The sequence below is a fragment of the Hevea brasiliensis genome, chromosome 13 (assembly GCF_030052815.1).
Source record: "Hevea brasiliensis isolate MT/VB/25A 57/8 chromosome 13, ASM3005281v1, whole genome shotgun sequence".
NCBI classification, from domain to species: Eukaryota; Viridiplantae; Streptophyta; class Magnoliopsida; order Malpighiales; family Euphorbiaceae; genus Hevea; species Hevea brasiliensis.
The window spans coordinates 89,733,998-89,755,322 of NC_079505.1; the positions used below are offsets into that span (position 1 = coordinate 89,733,998).

The window sequence follows — 21,325 nt, forward strand, 5'->3', positions numbered from 1 at the left end:
TGCATCCGAATTGTAACTCGACCCGAAAGCTCCGTGTGGAAACCTGATTGGGATAAAAGTGAGATCTGTGGTGGTAGCGGAGCACGGACAAATATGGATTAGTATAAATATTATAATATTCTGCCCTAAAACTGTGAGACATTTGGAAAACGCACTGAAGTTAGGGTTTGAGAGTTCTGAGTGATTGTATCTTACTCTTTTAGTCAAACTTTTTCTCTTGTCTTACTCGTGGACGTAGACTTTACGGTCGAACCACGTTGTCAAATAATGTGCTTATTCTTCTTCTCCTTTTTATATTGTGTGCTTGTGGGATTTATATGTACGCCTTAGATTTACATGCTTATCATAACATAATCATTGTGACAAATGATTACAAGACATCGAAATATGGTGCTCTAAGACATACTCTGGAATTAAACATGATAACTGCAGCAGAAAAGCTCTAGCAGCAGAATGCCAAAACTGTAGACATCAGCCTCACGGTAATAGGAAAGTTCTTAAACCATTCAAGGGCTACATAATCTTTGGTTCCCCTAATTGCAGTCTCAGTTGGAGTCTGGTCTACCTTTAGAAGCTTGGCAAGTCCAAAATCAGAAATCCTTGCAGTAAATGAGTCATCATGAATAATGTTCTGAGATTTGATATAGCATTGTATGATCTGAGTGCTGCATTCATCACGCAAGTAGAAGATTCACCTTGCAATTCCAAAAGCAATCTGCATTCTTTTGCACCAATTGGGTCTTGAATCTCCAAGTAGGAAATTTACTTTAATGTTAAATGAGAAATCAATAGATTCATCATATGTCAGTTTCAGCGAGGAAAACACTTGGTTATCACTTCACGAACTCCAGCCTAGCTAGGATTTACTAGATGCCCATACTAACTGATAGGCTGGAGGCAGATTGGCACCAGTCTTTTTCACGTGAATTAGGATTTCCGTGAAGATATTATTTCCTAAACCTGATTAATATGAATATGTAAGTTTCATCTATTTTATACGTGAATGTCACCATTTTTATTGCATTTTAAATCTACAATAGTTCAATACTCCCATGGAAAAAACTGAGGAAATTTCTTTAGCGCATGTTCTTTAGGCCACGAATACTAACTTTCGCCCGTAGTTCGCATTGATGTACTGCATTTACCTCAATTTTTTGGTTAATCATGTAGTTTCTCTTTCAATTAGTTTTCTCTGAAATATAATATGAATTATTTGAGCAACTTTGCTAATTGGCGGTTGCTACAATACATTGTGAGCTCCAACGGGGTTAATTTCTCCGTATTTTTCAAAATTTAGTGATTCAGAATTTCACTAGAAGGAGGCTTTTGCTTGTGGGGTATCATTATTATCAATACTGAATAAAGATATGGTTATATAGTGTTGTCTATATTTATATATAGTTTGAGACTATTACTTGTAGTTTTCTTAGTAGTAATTAAGTTGCAACTATTATCACAAATTTTTTTAATTATAATAAATTAAGTGCATAAATTTATTTTCCGTGGATAATGAAAAGGTAGCTTTGTTTAATATAGTTTATGATCATATAATCTCAATTTTTTTAATATTAATTAAATTATAATTATTATCTTAAGTTTTTTAAATAAATGATGAAGATAAAAAAAATTGAAGAAATAAAAAAAAAAAGAGAATTTTGTTTTTAAATATTTAATAGGACTCTTATTTTGTCAAGTGATGCTAACATAGAAAGTCGCATAATTATATGACATCATTCTATTTTAGTGCTCAAATTTATTATATTTATATAATTTTTTAAATAAATAAGAGAAATAAAAAGTTAAAAAAAAAATTTTTAAAAAGAGAATTTTATTTTTAAACATTTGATATAACTCTCCTGTTATTTTGAGTAGCATTAATATAAAAATTTACTTGGCAACATGTCGTCGATATATTTTAGTGCTAGATAGAAGGCTGTTCGAACATAGACTCTTAAAAGGCCTTGTGTGAAGCGCGCTGGTAGGCCCAACTTTCGGCCTCAATTAAGTCAGAAAGGAGCATGATCCATCTATCTAATATGAGCAGATTATAGAATGTAACGATGTAATGAATGAATCCTGAAACACCCAAAAATTTTAAATTTTATTATTTTATGAGTATTTTTGGTATTTTAATTTTATATAAATTTTGATGATTTTTAAAAATTTATTTAAAGACCACGTGGCAAAACTAAAAATATATTTGAAGTCTACGAATTTTTCTGAGTTTTCTGAAATTTTTTCGGAATTTTCGGACCTCGTTTTCGGTCCCGAGGCAAAGTAAAAATTCAAAATTTTGTATCCTGAATCGAACCGGCCAAATCGAACCGGACCGAATTGGACCGACTTTTTCTTTTTCTTCTTTCCTTCCCCACGCGCGTCCGACCTCCTCCCCTTCTCTCTCTCTTTTCTCTCTCCTCCCTCCTCCCCTTGCCGCGCTGCCACCTCTCCTGCCTCCCCACCTCGCCGGCGCGCCGCCTCAGCCCTCCCCCACGGCCGGCCGCCTCCTGGAACGCCGGAAAACGGCTCCAGAAACGACGCGCAGTGCGCGCGCGACTCCTCGACTTCCCGGCCGAAATCCGGCCGATCCGGCCACCAATTGGACCGGGTCTTGTGTCTAAAATCATCTACTCGTCGAGAGCTTTCCATAGACACCAAGAACACCGAAATCCATCGAGCGGTTTGTCCAATTTTTGCCTGGGAAGTTTTAGCCCATTTTGACTTTCGGGCTAGATTTCTCACAAACCGTGAATCCCATGAGAAAACCGAGAGTACCAAAGCGCTCCACTCGTCGAGAGCTTCGAGGAAACATAAATTTCGAATTTTTCCGACACCGTTTTTCGGTGAGTCCCACGGAACTTCGCAGTGTCTTTTCGAGCATTAAATGAGCTTAGAAAATTCTGAAAAATTTATGTACTAACCCCCGTGTTGTGGGCTTCGTGTAGGTATCCTCAATTCGCAGAAATTCGACAGTTGACCGGGTCTGCAAATTTCGGGCCAGACAGACCCGTTACCGGAAAAGTCTCCGAATTGGACCGAGATTTTGGCTACCCCCCATTGTCAGAAATCCCGAGCGCGTTCCCGAAGTCGGAATCGGCAAAGGTAAACCCGAACCTTACTTTTTCGTAATTTTCTAGTGCTTAAATAGGATTAAAAATCCATAAAATATTCGTGGTAGCTCAGAAAATTATGATTCTTTTTGCAATAGCCTAGTAATATTGCTAAGGACCGCGGGGCAAATTTTTAGAATTTTTATAGCTTATTTGGGCAGTTTTTGCAAAAATGATCAATTATAAGGACTAAATTGAAATTTTACGTATTTTGATGGATGACTGATTTGATGGGCCCAGGAGGGGCTGTGTGATATGATTGAGCTGTGGATATATGGATTGTGAATATAGAAGTGTGTTTTGAGTCATTTTGCAGGTTGGGTAGGTCCTAGGTATAGGGGAGACTCTGCCGGATTTTCGGCACGACTTAGGACATATTTGGTCTTTTCGTGATTTGTATTGAGTCAAATTTATTAAATAATTGTAATGTGATTGTCAGGTGAGCCGGGACAGCCTTCTTCCTCCGCTCAGCCGCCACAGTGACCGTTGTCAAGTCTGTGAGTAAAATATTAATTTTAATTGTAATTTCGATATTATTATATGTTCAAGCATGCCCATGCATCACTTATATGCATATATGTATGTAGTTAAACTCTAGGCACGATTTATGTTGTATTCATAAGTGTTAACGTGCCATGGATGTTGTTGTGGTAATTTAGAGCAATGTGCGTGCGTTGGCATGCGTGTGATGTGGTGTGGACTATGGATAGGACAGGTAGTCACGGCTTGAGTTCTTCGCTGGGACCCCCGATTTGGTTTATTAAGCGAAAGTCCGGCTTGAGTTCTTCGCTGGCACCATGTTGGATTTAAGAGAGCTGTATAGGAGATCAGCTCCCATATACTATAATTGATATTACAGGGTGTGTGAGTGCTCCAAATTACCTTTTTGATGTTATGATATGAAAATGTTGTTGATGTTGCATTTTACTCTATAGGGTGCATTAGTTTTAGATAGTTATAAAGATTATGGTTAAAATTGATATTTTACTCTCTGAGTCGAACGCTCACTGCTGTTCAATATTTTTTTCAGGCCACAGGAGGATATATATATATATATAATTTTCATGAATTCGAGCTCAAAGTTATTAAATTTAATTAATCAAATTATTAAAAAAAATATTTTTTAAATTATTATTTAAAATAAATTTAATACCAGTCCAATAAATTATAATAAGACTATTAATAAAATTATAGTAAATATAAATTATATATTTTATTTAATTATATATTTTAATTATACTTTTAATTCTACAATTATATTATTTGTTATTTAACTTATAATTAATCACAATTATATATATGTATATTAATAATAAAATTAATATATTAATACCATCTCGTACGTATAAACGAGTTAATATAGAAGCTTATAACGAGCAAGCTCGCGAGACTAGAAGACTAAGTTTTGAGTTGATCAAATCCGAGCTCTTATGGAGTGGGCGGCTTACCTCATTCACTAATTTACACCCAACCAGATGGGATTTATCTTTTCTTTTTGTTGTTTTTGAACAATAAGAGACTGCATTAAACCTCCAAAAAGAAATCCTCGTTTGACCTCTCCAGAGGAGGAGGAGGTTAAACCAATATATATATATATATATATATATATATATATATATATATATATATGCAATTCATTTTAGTTGAAATTTAAAGCTATTATGAAAACCTGGAAAATCTACGTACATGAATTATTTTAGCAGAAATTTCATGTTAATTTTCACCTGAAGCTTAGGTGTAAAACAGAACTTACTGACACCTGAAACTTACAAAATACTTACATCTGTGTACAAGATATCCTGGAAACATTGAAAGTGAATAGCAAACATAGTTATCAATTACTCTCTTTTGAGGAAATCGGTGAACGTAACAGATACTAGTAATGACTAATAGTGAATGATTGGGAAGCAACAAGAACAGGTTTCAACTAGTTATGTTACCTGAATTGGCCAAGGACATGGTGGGGCAGGTACTTCGCTAACTCCTTCAAGCATCTGCGAGACCTTCGTCATGGTAGGCCTTAAAGATGGATCTTCTTGGAGATATGGCTAATTATTATGTACACCAGGAGCACCAAATGGCAATCCTCACATATCTCTCCAGTTTCCCTCGGTCTTCAAAGGTATCCTTATCACATGCAACTAAAGCCTCAAGCTTCTTTTCAGAGTAGCATTCATAAGCCCATTCAGTTAAAATTGCTTCATCTGGTCGGCCTATTTTGTTATCTACACCTTTTCGACAACAAATAATCTCTAGCAGTAACACACCAAAGCTATACACATCTACTTTCACTGTGATGGGCAAGTTCCTAAGCCATTCTGGGGCAACATACCCTTTCGTACCTCTAATGGCAGTGTGCGTTTTGGTCTGATCAACCATCATAAGCTTTGCCAATCCAAAATCAGAAATTCTTGTATTGTAATCGTCATCAAGAAGGATATTTTGGGGCTTTATATCACAATGTATAATCTGGATGCTGCATTCTTCATGCAAATACGAAAGTCCTCTAGCAATGCCTAGAGAAATTTCGGTTCTTAGGTTCCAATCAGGTTTCAAGTCCCCAAAAAGAAAGCTTGCTAAAGTTCCATTGCTCAGGAACTCGTATACCAACACTTGCTTTTGTCCATCATCGCAGAATCCTAGCAGCTGAACCAGATTCTTGTGATGGGTCTGCCCGATCACATTTATTTCAGTTTTGAATTCTTTCAAAGAATTCTGCATCACAGTATGCAATTTCTTCACTGCAACCAGGGTATGAGATCCCATTTGCAATTTTCCTTAACAAACTATACCAAACGCTCCCCTTCCCAATTCTTCTTTGAACCCATCTGTTGCTTTTATGAGCTCATTTAAAGTAAAACATCTCAAATTTGTTCCCGTAGCACTATCATGACTGCTAATTGTTTTCATTTTTTTCTGGTAAATGAAGAAAAACCCCAAAAGAATTGCACCAATCAAAATAAAGTTGACAAACACAGAAGTACCCAAGAGCATAGATTCCGCAAGGACCAAATTTTCATATTTCTTTTTTTTTATTTTTCATTTTTGCCGTAGGGGAAAGAGGATTTGTCTTTTCAGTTGGGAAAAGGGGACTTTGTAGACTGACATTACCTTTCCCAATTTTGAGAAACGCTTTCGCGTTAAGATTTGGATCCTCTCTACCATTTGAGAGGGGTAGCTTCTTCTTCCAAGACATAGTGCCTGCTCTGGAAATGGCAACAGAACACATGCAATCATGCAAGCAAGATTGTCTACATTGATCCTCAGTACAAGGTGTCAAGAATGCATAATCTGATGTTGGCCAATCCGTTTTTACAAGTTCTTCAAAATCATACAACTCCTCTGCATATACCCCCTCATTTTCTTCTTGACAGCTCTGTGTGTAGTTTGGTTTGCAGCTACTGTATGGATCCTTTGCATCTAGCAATAAGTAGCCTCTTGGGCATCCACAGATGGGCCTTCTATCTTTGTCTAGTCTGCAGATGCTATTGTACCCACAAATTTCACTACCCACTTGAGTCGGAAAGCTAGTGCAAATATTATTATGTGGTAAGGATCAAACAGCAGTCCAATTTTGGTTCTCAGTGGAATTCTTTGGGTAACTATACTGGATCAGAACTCCATCGAAATTGAGAGTTACTGTGTGATAAAATGTTGTCCATGGGGTTGTCACTCTCTGTGTTAGAGGAAATATATTGCCTTTCACTGACGACAAATACAGGTAGCCCGATTCATTGAAGACTACTTGGAAACCAGGATCACCTCTGCGAATTTCATAGTAAGGATAGTTAGCACTGTCAGTTGGCAAGTTTACGGTCGTAAGCACGAGATTCCCATCTGTCTGCAACTTGAATTGGAACCTTCCCTTGGAAAAGTTGGTCTCGGATCTCCGAGAAGAAAGCCGATCCCCCCTTTCCAGTATCTGTGAAGGCAGCATAGTATCCGTAGGATTCTTGAAGGTCTCCCATAAATTTTTGGAGTTGAGATCTTGAAGCACAAAGTTTCCATTATCGTTCATGAAACCACAAGAGACGATACCAATAATGGTTCCAGATGTCCACACCTGGTGACCTAGAGGGCTACTTAGCACAAGCCCCGGATCAGTGGTTAATTCTAGTTTGGATCCCTTGGGGGCAGGATTGTCTGCAGACCAAAAAAATAGTATTTTCTGGTATCTTATGGAACCATATAGAAAGCAAGAAAAGATCTTTGTTGTTGCTGTTGAGTTGGCGAAAACCGAAGGCAAAATCACCGGATGGTGAAGTCCAGAAAGAATTGTTGTCACCAGCTAAAAGTGAATCACCAACCGAACTAAATTAGCAGATCGAGCAATTGATGCCGGCAAGAATGTTAATAATAGTGAGCTAAAGAGAATACAGGCAAGAGAAAAAGCCATCGCTTTAATTAATAATGTTCAGTGCAATGTTAAGCATTATGATATTAATATATAGTATTTAAGAGTAAGAGGCCAAATCATTCAAGTCGGTAAAGGCACGTAGGTACTGAAGCACCCTGGAAATTTCTTACTTACCAGAAATTATTTTAGTGGTCGGAGAGCAATGTCAGAGATTCATTTTTCATATTTGAAAAAATAACTAAAATTTTATAGGTATCAAATATTCTATAACTTTCCCTCACTTAAGATCCTTTAACAATTATAATAAAAGGTAAAATTATTATTATTATTATTATTTTAAACTTTTATAATTAAAATATTAGATTTAACTTTAAATTAATTTTAATATATTTTATTTTTTAAAAAAAATGTGAAGTAGATGTAAAGCCATTAGTGGTCCACAACAACGAGTCAAAGACAATTACCAATTCCGGAGGTGATGATGTGAAGCAGGACTGTTCAGCCGCTAATTGTAATGGAAAATATAGATTCTTTTTTACTTTGGATACTTTTTATTTGGCCCCCTACACTTTGGGTTAATTATTTAAATAGTGTGTTTTTAAAAATCTTTTACTAAAATAATGTGAATCTAAAACTATTGTAAAGGTATTCAAAAAGTAATTTTACAGACAAAGTAAGGGCAAAACCAATAAAGCCAATATGTCAAAGTCAGTGTCAACATGTTAGTGTATTAACGTCAGATATATACAAAATCATCAATCAACTTAATAATTTCATACTATATTAAATTATTCATGAAAGTACCATTTCAATTAATATTTTTTTAAATATGTATTAAAATTTATCAAAACTTTTGAATGCGTGATATGTAAATAACTTATTTTTCTAATAGTGCATTGAACTTTTAATATAAATTTAAATTTAATAAACATATGAATTCTAATTAAATTTTATATTTATAATTTTTATGTCCCAATGATTAAAATGACTTATTAAATTTATTAAATTAAATTTTATATTTTAAAAAAAAAATTATCGAAGCTTTGCATGATAACATTAAAATTTTCAAATCTTTATTTTAATAAAATTATATATTTATTTATTTATCAAAGCTTTACATCACAATATATATTAATAAAAATATCAATTTCTTAACTTCCTAATTTTTATTTTACAAATTTTTTAAAAAATTAACATTTTTATCACTAAAATTAAAAAAAAGTTATCATACATATTATAAAAATTTATACACTATGTTAACATATTAGAAAAGCAAGTTCATTTTATTTTTTTTTTCTAATTATCATAAACTTAATAGTGTAAAAAATAAAATCATAATATTTCACATCATATAAATATGCTAATTTAAAATTTAAACTAATTATAATTATTTAAATACATGATGCTAAATTTATCACATGTCATACATATTAATAAAATTATTGTAATTAAAATATTAAATAAATATATCATATTTTATCGTAATAATATTTTATATTAAAGTTAAAAATATACTTTAATTATATTATTTTTACTTCTTAATATAAAAATTCAAGTAGGAACACAACTTGAATATACACACACAAAAAAAAAAAAAATTACTAAATACAAATAAACAAAAAAAAAATGAAAGAAATAAATCAAGAAGACAAGGAAAGAAGAAAGCACTTGATGCTTAAGGAATAGAAAGCCTTCAATTTTTAAGACTTGTTTTTGACTTTTAAAGCCAGTAATTATTCACGAGCAACAAAAGCTCACGCGCAAGCAAAGAGAATAAGTTCTTTGTATCTATACAACCTTTCTTTTTCAATGCATTGCTAGAGGATTGTAATTTGCTATTGAAATCGCCAAATAGAATTGTGATTTTAGTATAAAAAATTGACATAATTAATTGATGTGATAGCATGCACAGATAATGAGATAATATATAAAATTATCAATTTAATTAATAATTTTGACAGTAATTTTACTTTATCTATATCGATAAAAACTATAAAAATATTATTTCATTTGATAATTTTTTATTCAGATGAATATATATAATGAATAAGAAATCATTTCTTCAATTAATGATTTTTATGGTGCTATATTATTTTAGTAAATGTTTTAAATTTCATATTATTTTAATAAAATATTTTTAGATTCATATTATTTAAATAATTAATTCTTATATTTTTGTTAATATTTTATATTTTAAAATTTAATAATTTTATAAAATATTTAAATTATATTTTTATATTTAATAGTCCAATAATATTTAAAATTTTATAAATATTATAACAAAATATATTTTATATTTAATTAATTATTTATATAAATAAATTAATTAATGTATAAAATTCAAATCTAATATAAATTGAGTATGAAAACATAAATGAATGTTAATTATCCCGAAAAGTAATTATGTATAATTTAACGTGAAAATATGTGTCAAATAATTAGATAATAAGCAACACAGTAGCAAAGTTACACCTTACGCAGTGACTAAAAAAAGGGTAAAAAATTAGGCCACAAAAGTCAAAAACTGGTTAGGCTCTGATTCTGTCCATTTTAAGTTTGGTGTAATTATTTAAAAAGATTGGAGCTAAATACTAAAATTATCCTAATTCTCATTTTAATTTTTGTTAAATCTCGACTTAATCCAATTTTAATTTAATCTATATATATATATATATATATATAATGAGAATCCTAATTTATTAAAAATTAAATCAGGTCGAATAATTTCAATTATATTTGAAATGAATTTAAATCAAATTAATTTAAATTAATTTTAAGCTTCAATTAGATTAGTTGGACTCAGAGTTTGAACAAGAGCGGAGCCACCACCATAATGCTATGGTTTCAAAAAATGATCGTTACATTATGCAACAGTCATTACTTATAGTTTATAAAGTTTTGAGTTTAATAATATCAAAAATGAATTATTGTTTATTTTCTTTAATTTTTAAAACTTTTTTTAAATAGTTTTTAAGTAAATACATAAATAATTAAAATATACTTTCAAAGAAATTAATAAATATATTTATGTGTAAATTAATATATATTACATAAAAATAATATATATATTAATAATATCTGCCAGACGGACTCAGTAAAATCTGATAAATGGCAGGCAAGGTCGCACATCCAAGACTTCACTTTCAAAATGGTCTACAGCTGTGCCTGTACAGTTTGATGATAAAAATATTTATTTTTACTTATATGTATATAATACAAAATAATATATAAATTCAATCAATTCAAAATTTTTATGAGAAAAATTAAATCTAATTAATTTTCAAAAATTAAATTTAACTAAGTTAATTTTTAATAAAAGATAAGATTTGAATAATTAAAATTTAAAATATTTAAATAAAAAACTGAATTTATTTCAAATGTTAATATATAAAATTTTTATGGTAATGAATATAATTTTATATTTTATAATACAATATTAATTTTAAATTTTAAAATAAATTGATTAATAAATTATTTTATATTATCTTTTAATTTAATTGTCATATACCAATAGAAAGTACAAATAAAGTAGAAGAAAAAACACGCACGGTGATTTTTATATCTAAACTACTATTTTTAAAATTTTTAAATTTTAGATATAAGAAATATTTTTTAAAATAAATTCTTAAATTTCATAAATAAATTTTTTAGTGAATAATTAATTAATTATTTATATATATATATATATATTAATATAAATTTTCAAAAAGTAATTCACCTTTTTTCTAATATAATTAAAATTTGTTTAAAAAATATTTTTTAAACATTATCTAATACTAATAATATGATTTATAAAAAAAAATAAATTAAAATTAAATTTAAAATATTTTAAAATTTACAAATTTTAAGCATTTTATATTTTTTAAATAAAATTATTATTTTAATTATGCCATGTGTCAAACAATCGTGAATACTTTTTGTAATGACCTGAATTTTAAATACTCATATATTTGGTTTTATTTACAATACTTTAATTATAATTTAGTTATTTAAAGTATGTGCTGAAATCAATAGTTATATTATGAGAATATTTTATATATATGTATTGTTTTAAATAGATCACCTCTAGTTATAAATAATTTTAATTATATATATATATATATATATATTATAAATAACAATTTATGCATTTATATTAAATAAGCAATAATAAATGATAATATAGATTCTAAAATTTCTATTAAAAATTTTAATGTTTTATTTTAGTTAACTAGTTGATAATTTAATTAATTTAGATTAAATGATTTTCTAATTTACATTAATATATTATTAACAATAAAATAGGATAGATTAAATTGTAAGCAAATAATTTATAGTATAATATAGCTCTAAGTATAAGTTAGTAATATATTATTTTAAGAGAATAGTAAATATGTTTTACTTGGAAAATTAATAATAGTTATAATAGTATATATATAATATAAATAGGAGAGAGGACATGAATTTTCTTTAATGAAGAGCTTCTCCTCTGTCAACAACCAATCAAAAAAAAAAAAAAAAAAAGAAAAAAAGTTTAAGTTGGAACCACGAAGAACAGACCCAAGAAATGGGTCCTTAACTCGTCTCTTCCCCGAGGAGCTTTTAGCTCCAGTAGTTTTGTCCGGCAAGAACCAGTGGCCAGTGAGGGTCCCAAGCAACTCCAGCGTCCTCCAGCAAGTTCCCTGAACGTCGGACGATCGCCACACAGCCCAAGAAACGGCAAGCAACAAGGAAGGAAAGAATGTGAAGTTAACACCTTTCCAGCATCCTGGTCATCATTCGCCTTGTCATTTTGCCTAGTTAAAGTGTTTCAATCCAAGGGAAAAGTTTTAACTCTTCCCCACCGGTTTTAATGGAAGTTTCCATGAGAAATAAAAATAGAGAGAGAGAAATGGGTACAGATCTTTCGGGCAATTTTTGGCCAATCCGACCGTCGGATCGGAAATCCGAGACCATCGATGGACTCGGGATGATGAGATCTTCTAGATAAGACTAGTCCCGCTCCGATCAGACATCGTTTGAAAAAGGCGATAATCGGACAGTCCGGATCGCTTGGTGAGATTTTCGAACTTTTTCGGTTTATAAAATTTAAAAATAATTTTATGATAATTATTAACAAAATTTGGACTTAAATTAGGTGCGATCGGATCGAGGATAGCTCACCGGCGTCGGGACTGCATTTTTAGCCAGATCCGGCTGCCCGACGGCCCGTCTCAGAACGTGGTCAATATTACAGTCAATCCTAGCATTTTCGCACGCTCGACGCTGCCAGGTGTCAGAATTGGCATAGGTAAACCCGAACTCCAAGTTGCTCATTTTCGACGAATATCGATTTAGAATAAAATTCATAAAATATTCGTGGATGATCGAAAAATTATAATTCCTTTTGCAATAGTCTTATAATATTATTAGGGACCGCGGAGCGAAATTTCAGAATTTTTAGAGCTTGTTTGAGTGGATTTTTGCAAAATGTCAATTATAGGGACTAAAACGTAATTTTTAAGATTTTGAGTATTGTCTGATTTGGAGGGCCCAGGAGGGGCCATGTGATATTGATGAGATGTGATTGTGGAAATTGAGAATCTAGAAGTGTTATTTGAGCCTTTTTGCAGGTTGGGTAGGTCCTAGGTATAGGGGAGACTCTGCCGAATTTTCGGCACGACTTAGGACGTATTGGGTCTTTTCTTGATTTGTATTGGGTCATTTGTATTAAATAATTGTAATATAATTGTCAGGTGAGCCGGGACAACCTTCTTCCTCCGCCCAGCCGCCTCAGTGACCATCGTCAAGTCTGTGAGTAAAATATTAATTTTAATTGTAATTTCGATATTATTATATGTTCAACATGCCCATGCATCACTTATATGCATATATTTATGTAGTTAAACTCTAGGCACGATTTATGATGCATTGATAAATGTTAAAGTGCCATGATGTTGTTGTGGTAATTTGGAGCAGTGTGCGTGCGTTGGCGTGCGTGTGATGTGGTGTGGACTATGGATAGGACGGGTAGTCACGACTTGAGTTCTTCGCTGGGACCCGATCCTTCGAGGGGTAGTCACGGCTTGAGTTCTTCGCTGGGACCCTCGATTTGGTTTATTAAGCGAAAGTCCGGCTTGAGTTCTTCACGCACCAAAGTTGGATTTAAGAGAGCTGTATAGGGGATCAGCTCCCATATGCTATGATTGATGCTACAGGGTGCGTGAGTGCTCCAAATTACCTTTTTGATGTTATGATGTGAAAATGATGTGGATGTTGCATTTCACTCTACAGGGTGCATTAGTTTTAGATAGTTATAGAGATTATGGTTAAAATTGATATTTTACTCTCTGAGTCGAACGCTCACTCCTGTTCAATATTTTTTTCAGGCTACAGGAGGATTTTATTGTGGTTAACCTGTTTTTATCCTTCGCAGGTTGTTTATCCATATTTGTGTAATTTTGTTTACTCCTAGAATTTCCGCATGTGTTAGAAGTATTTATTTGATTATGGTCTGTAATATTATTATCATGTTGGACCTGTAAACGTATAATGATATGCATGTTTGATGGATTGGATGAGGGAGCTGAGCTCCCATTTCTTTTATGATGCTATGAGTATGTGGAGGGTGAGCTGAGCTCCCCAATTGAGTATTATTGTGCTTACAGGTCGGGTGAGTCAAAAACTCCCTGTTGGAAAGTCCATTTTATGGCCGGACTCTGTCCGTTTGTTTTCTTGAATTTGGGCCCAAAATGGGCCTTAGAGTTGGGTTAATGAACAGTTAGGCTTACTACGGGCCTCGGGGGCTTTAAGCTGGCCCAGGTCCTAGTGCCGGTCCGGCCCATAGGTTGGGTCGTGACAAAGTTGGTATCAGAGCCTAGGCTCTAGATTCATGGGAAAGAATATACTTGTGAGTGTAAAAGGAGTCTTGTTAGGATGTTACATGCGGAGTATAGGATTCTGTTTCGTCTTTTTTTTTTTCTGTAATTCTTTGTTTCTAGATTCTGCGTTATACCTCGGGAAATATAAAAGTGCCTCAATTAGTGTCTTGATTTTCATGGAGTACACAGAAATGTGAAATAGAGTTAGTAGACATGTGAGGGCTATCATGAGGATACGTACTCCAAGAAATGCTATGTTTCTGTCTGTATGGGTTTAAATGGTGTGCCCATTTCATGCAAGGCACGAGTACATAAAGGTGAGTCTTGAAAGTACAGTTGCCCTAGATAAGGATGAGGATACCATCTTGCGGTCATCGGTGATGACCCAATGTAATAAGTTTGTGATAATAAAAGATTCAGGAGAGATAAGAAATTAGGAGACCTAGTCGGTCAGGACGTATCGTAGTAACTATACAATGTTCTCGATGTCTGCTCTGTAAGCTGCAGATTACAGTACCGACATGAGATTATTGTGTAGGGCTGCGTGCATCCCCGTGGTGCTCCATAGTGAGGGTGTTTGCGGATGGCTTTTGTTTTGGTACAGTTATGCCAAAACAGAGTTTTATATCTGCAGAGGAGTTGGGAACTCCTGGTTAAGAGTCTAGAGTTAGAATATTGAAAGGTCACAGTTGGGGTGGTAACTAGAGTCAGTGACCCAGTTACCCTAGCATGAGCTAGAGTTACATCAAGAGTTGCCATTAGACCAGAGGTTTCGGACTAGTTGCAAAGTAAATGTGACACTTATAGAGTGAGAATAGTATACCTTGTGTGTATTAGTATGGAATAAAGTACAACCCTACTACCTAGAGAAGGTCGAAACTATGAATATATGATTTACAGAGCTATGATATGATAAGAGAGACATTAGTTTGACATGGTTTTGGGCAACGTGGTAAATATAGTACCTTTGTTGCAGCAAGTTAGGGTATAGTCCTATCTTTTCAGAAGGGATCGAAAGTTATTACTAATAATGGTGACCAACAAAATAGTGCCCCAGATGGGACTGTAGAGTGTGGTAGAGAGTAGTTGGCTCGGGTATCCTGCAGAAGATACAAGTTTCATTATAGGAATCATATATAATCAGATCACGATGGATGTAAATCCTTTGAATTGGATGACGGGTTTGGGTGCCCGGAATCTTAAGTTTTGGCTAATTGAGTAAACACGGAAAATAATAATAATAACAAATAAATAAAATTACTGCAGAATCAATTCTCGAGGTAGTAAGGGTATTATGTAAGCTAAAGGATAAGAATATAAATCATACGATAAAGGTATGACTGCAATTTCCTGAGTTCCTTTCTAACTTCATATTGTTCAAAACAATAGTATAATCTAATTATAATAGTGTTAAGAGAAATAAATTAGCGAAGATAAATTATAGAAGGCCAATGGATAGAGAAAGTGCAAAATGAAGGTTTGGACGATTGGTGCCAGATGCAATATAATCTAAATACCAGTGGAAGTACTAGCTAGAGTGGTCAAATGACCAAATCTGAGTAGCACAGATATGTGATAACGTGGTAGAGACTCTGAAAGATATAGTTAGCAGGTACAGCTGTCATGTTAGGAAGAAGAATGGAACTAGGGATAGAATAGTCAAGTTCTATTTTGGGTAAGACAAAGAAAATAAATGAAAGGACAACTTGAAGGGCGCGTAACAAAAGGAACAAAGTTAAGATATAGGGTAGACTAAGTGTTATTCTTGGCAAGAAGAATGACAAGGATGGAAAACCCAAAATGGGACCACATTAGTGAGAACAGTGATGGAGGTATGGAATACAATAATAATGAGTAAAAGCTAGAAGTGAGCGATGGTATTGCGAACCTATCTAATTAGGTAGAGAAAAAAGAAGTTAGTAAGTAGTAAGTTGAATAAAAGTTAATCTAAAGGATCAAATAGGTACGATGAGTGAAAAGAATTATAGATAATGACACATAGGCTTTAGGTTAGACTTTTGAGATAGTGAGAAGGTAGTTAGAGGTTCGTTATGAATGTCAGGCAAACGTCTTTAGTGTGATCAACAGAATCACTTTGTAGTGAAGCAATAACGATAGGACAATAGTAGGGGTAGAACGAAAAGTGACAAGTCTGGGTGGTTATAAATCACTAGAAAGTTCAAGGATCAAATTAATGACCCTAGATAAGGGTGGAATTAGTGTTGGAAGAATCTATTAGCGAGAGAAATCCTTCAGGAATCAACAAAAGTTAAGGGCACAATATAAACTATAATAGATATGAATCATAGGTCGAGTATAAGTAAAATTAATAAATTATAAAATATTATGTCAGGAAGGACAATGGTACGATAAAGGGTTCATACAGATGATACCTTATAGGTAGAGCATAATTGTGCTAGGAGATGATGAAATTTGGAGAGAAAGACCAAGAAACTTAGGTGAAACGTTATAATATGACAATCGGGTGTAGTTGAATATAAGAGGATATTTTCTTTCTTTTCAAGTTTAGCTTGTGCTTTTGGTTCTAGAAGGTTATATAAGGAACAGAAACTGAGTCAAGGAGACCTAGTTATTGAGAGTTTAGTAGGCACAAATTCATACATAATTTCCTGATATGAGAATGACAGTAAGTGCATACCTAGTATTAAGTATGAAAGGACGAACAGAGTAATGACAGGAGTTAAATTGAGTTAGCTACTAAGGCTTGCAACTGTTTTAAACTATGAGCTGGAGGAAGTACTATTTATGGTTGAGATTCAATAGATGAAATTGTTGCTGATGGGTAATTTGAGGTTGAAGTTTAGAAAGCTATGGGCAGTATATATGATTATATTAAGGAGAATGAACACGTGAAGTATCTTGTTTGGAATTAAGGCATGACACATATTTCCTAAAGCCGTGTTAGTTCAGATGGAACTTATAGTTTATGGAGCTCCTATCCATCCAGGATGAGCAATTTCCTACTAAGGCTGGTAGGGAATGATAATGTTCTAATAGGTAAGTTGGGAAAAGGAGATACAAAAAGAAATTTTCTATGGGTAATTATAAGTGTTACATAAGGTGAAGAATGTGCTAGTAAGAGTAAATCGTAAGGTTAAAATTCCTAAAGTAATGGAACTAGTAATCAAGATAGGACTAAGGAACATAAGTCATGTTTTGGGGAAACAAAGATTATTGAAACAAAGGAATGAGGACTGAAGTCACCAAGAGACACGTTAGGGCGTAATAAAAGTGAGGTAAGCGCCAAAGTTGATTAAAATTATTAGATATCAAGTCGAGAGTAGTGGAGTTATAGTGAATACTTGAGATGTCAGAAAAATGGTCAATGAATAGCCAAGGGATAAGAGCATCTCTAGGAAGAGATGATGACAGTTAGGACACTATAGTAGAATCAGAGAGTAGTAGAATGTCATCTATAATATATGAAGAGCCTGAAGAATAAATGTTTTAACCATCTTTGCTTAGCTGGAGGAGTAAATGCTCGCACCTATTCCAATAACCATTTTTCTTTATCCCCTACTGTTTGTTTGAAAATTCGGGGACGAATTTTTTTAAGGGAAGATTGTAATGACTGAATTTTAAATACTCATATATTTGGTTTTATTTACAATACTTTAATTATAATTTAGTTATTTAAAGTATGTGCTGAAATCAATAGTTATATTATGAGAATATTTTATATATATGTATTGTTTTAAATAGATCACCTCTAGTTATAAATAATTTTAATTATATATATATATATATATATATTATAAATAACAATTTATGCATTTATATTAAATAAGCAATAATAAATGATAATATAGATTCTAAAATTTCTATTAAAAATTTTAATGTTTTATTTTAGTTAACTAGTTGATAATTTAATTAATTTAGATTAAATGATTTTCTAATTTACATTAATATATCATTAACAATAAAATAGGATAGATTAAATTGTAAGCAAATAATTTATAGTATAATATAGCTCTAAGTATAAGTTAGTAATATATTATTTTAAGAGAATAGTAAATATGTTTTACTTGGAAAATTAATAATAGTTATAATAGTATATATATAATATAAATAGGAGAGAGGACATGAATTTTCTTTAATGAAGAGCTTCTCCTCTGTAAACAACCAAACAAAAAAAAAAAAAAAAAAAAAAAAAGTTTAAGTAGGAACCACGAAGAAGCAGACCAAGAAATGGGTCCTTAACAAATCTCTTCCCGAGGAGCTTTTAGCTCCGAGAGTTTTGTCCGGCAAGAACCGGTGGCGGTGAGGGTCCCAAGCAACTCCAGCGTCCTCCAAAGAAGTTCCCTGAGCGTCGGACGATCGCCACACACCCAAGAAACGGCAAGCAACAAGGAAGGAAAGAATGTGAAGTTAACACCTTTCCAAAGATCCACGGTCATCATTCGCCTTGTCATTTTGCCTAGTTAAAGTGTTTCAATCCAAGGGAAAAGTTTTAACTCTTCCCCACCGGTTTTAATGGAAGTTTCCGGCGAGAAATAAAAATAGAGAGAGAGAAATGGGTACAGCATCTTTTCGGGCAATTTTTGGCCAATCCGACCGTCGGATCGGAAATCCGAGGCCACCGATGGACTCAGGAGGACGAGATCTTCAAGATAGGACTGGTCCCGCTCCGATCGGACACTGTTTGAAAAAGGCGATAATCGGACGGTCCAGATCGCTTGGTGAGATTTTCGAACTTTTTCGGTTTATAAAATTTAAAAATAATTTTATGATAATTATTAACAAAATTTGGACTTAATTTAGGTGCGATCGGATCGAGGATGGCTCACCGGCGCCGGGACCGCATTTTCAGCCAGATCCGGCTGCCCGGCAGCCCGTCTCAGAACGTGGTCAATATTACAGTCAATCCTAGCATTTTCAGACGTTCTGGACGCGTTCCAGGTGTCAGAATTGGCATAGGTAAACCCGAACTCCAAGTTGCTCATTTTCGACGAATATCGATTTAGAATAAAATTCATAAAATATTCGTGGATGATCGAAAAATTATAATTCCTTTTGCAATAGTCTTATAATATTATTAGGATCATGAGCGAAATTTCAGAATTTTTAGAGCTTGTTTGAGTGGATTTTTGCAAAATGTCAATTATAGGGACTAAAACGTAATTTTTAAGATTTTGAGTATTGTCTGATTTGGAGGGCCCAGGAGGGGCCATGTGATATTGATGAGATGTGATTGTAGAAATTGAGAATCTAGAAGTGTTATTTGAGCCTTTTTGCAGGTTGGGTAGGTCCTAGGTATAGGGGAGACTCTGCCGAATTTTCGGCACGACTTAGGACGTATTGGGTCTTTTCTTGATTTGTATTGGGTCATTTGTATTAAATAATTGTAATATAATTGTCAGGTGAGCCGGGACAGCCTTCTTCCTCCGCCCAGCCGCCTCAGTGACCATCGTCAAGTCTGTGAGTAAAATATTAATTTTAATTGTAATTTCGATATTATTATATGTTCAACATGCCCATGCATCACTTATATGCATATATTTATGTAGTTAAACTCTAGGCACGATTTATGATGCATTGATAAATGTTAAAGTGCCATGATGTTGTTGTGGTAATTTGGAGCAGTGTGCGTGCGTTGGCGTGCGTGTGATGTGGTGTGGACTATGGATAGGACGGGTAGTCACGACTTGAGTTCTTCGCTGGGACCCGATCCTTCGAGGGGTAGTCACGGCTTGAGTTCTTCGCTGGGACCCTCGATTTGGTTTATTAAGCGAAAGTCCGGCTTGAGTTCTTCGCTGGCACCAGGTTGGATTTAAGAGAGCTGTATAGGGGATCAGCTCCCATATGCTATGATTGATGCTACAGGGTGCGTGAGTGCTCCAAATTACCTTTTTGATGTTATGATGTGAAAATGATGTGGATGTTGCATTTCACTCTACAGGGTGCATTAGTTTTAGATAGTTATAGAGATTATGGTTAAAATTGATATTTTACTCTCTGAGTCGAACGCTCACTCCTGTTCAATATTTTTTTCAGGCTACAGGAGGATTTTATTGTGGTTAACCTGCTTTTATCCTTCGCAGGTTGTTTATCCATATTTGTGTAATTTTGTTTACTCCTAGAATTTCCGCATGTGTTAGAAGTATTTATTTGATTATGGTCTGTAATATTATTATCATGTTGGACCTGTAAACGTATAATGATATGCATGTTTGATGGATTGGATGAGGGAGCTGAGCTCCCATTTCTTTTATGATGCTATGAGTATGTGGAGGGTGAGCTGAGCTCCCCAATTGAGTATTATTGTGCTTACAGGTCGGGTGAGTCAAAAACTCCCTGTTGGAAAGTCCATTTTATGGCTGGACTCTGTCCGTTTGTTTTCTTGAATTTGGGCCCAAAATGGGCATTAGAGTTGGGTTAATGAACAGTTAGGCTTACTACGGGCCTCGGGGGCTTTAAGCTGGCCCAGGTCCTAGTGCCGGTCCGGCCCATAGGTTGGGTCGTGACACTTTTTGTTAACCAATATATATATATATATATATATATATATATATATATATATATATATATATATATATATATATATATATATTAGATAACTAAAATTTGAGATGCTTTACGATTATAATTTAGAAGTTAAATAGTTATTTTTGCAAAATGTATTATTTAAAATATTATTAAATAATAATTTAAAAATTATTTTATTATTCTAATATTATTAAATAGTAATTTTTCAATATAGTGAAGCAAAGCCCGGACTATAGTGAAGCCATCTGCAAGATATCCGTCATGGAAGGCCGAAGTAATGGGCTGGTGGGCCTTGTCGGATTTTATCATCTCGAGCGCTAACACACCATAGCCACAAACATCAACTTTCAACAGTGGAAAGATAATTAAATACTCCAAGAACTGAGACTTTTTTTTTTTTTCCTTTCACAAAATAAAATAAAATAAAATAAAAAACAGGCACAGTAGGCCATTTTGAAAGTGAAGTCTTGGATGTGTACCTATATATTTCTAAAAATTATTACATTCAATTTTAA

The 21,325-nt window shown here is 33.2% G+C and overlaps 1 long non-coding RNA gene and 1 pseudogene across 1 annotated transcript; one reads left to right on the plus strand and one right to left on the minus strand.

The window, feature by feature from the left end:
- Window positions 1–4,856: 4,856 nt before the first annotated feature.
- LOC110633201 (G-type lectin S-receptor-like serine/threonine-protein kinase LECRK3) lies at window positions 4,857–18,721 on the minus strand (annotated as a pseudogene).
- On the plus strand, window positions 18,722–20,502 carry LOC131171979 (uncharacterized). The gene is made up of 4 exons (XR_009142692.1): window positions 18,722–19,003; window positions 19,086–19,241; window positions 19,685–19,742; window positions 20,319–20,502. It is a non-coding gene; the product is annotated as an uncharacterized LOC131171979 (long non-coding RNA).
- Window positions 20,503–21,325: the final 823 nt, after the last annotated feature.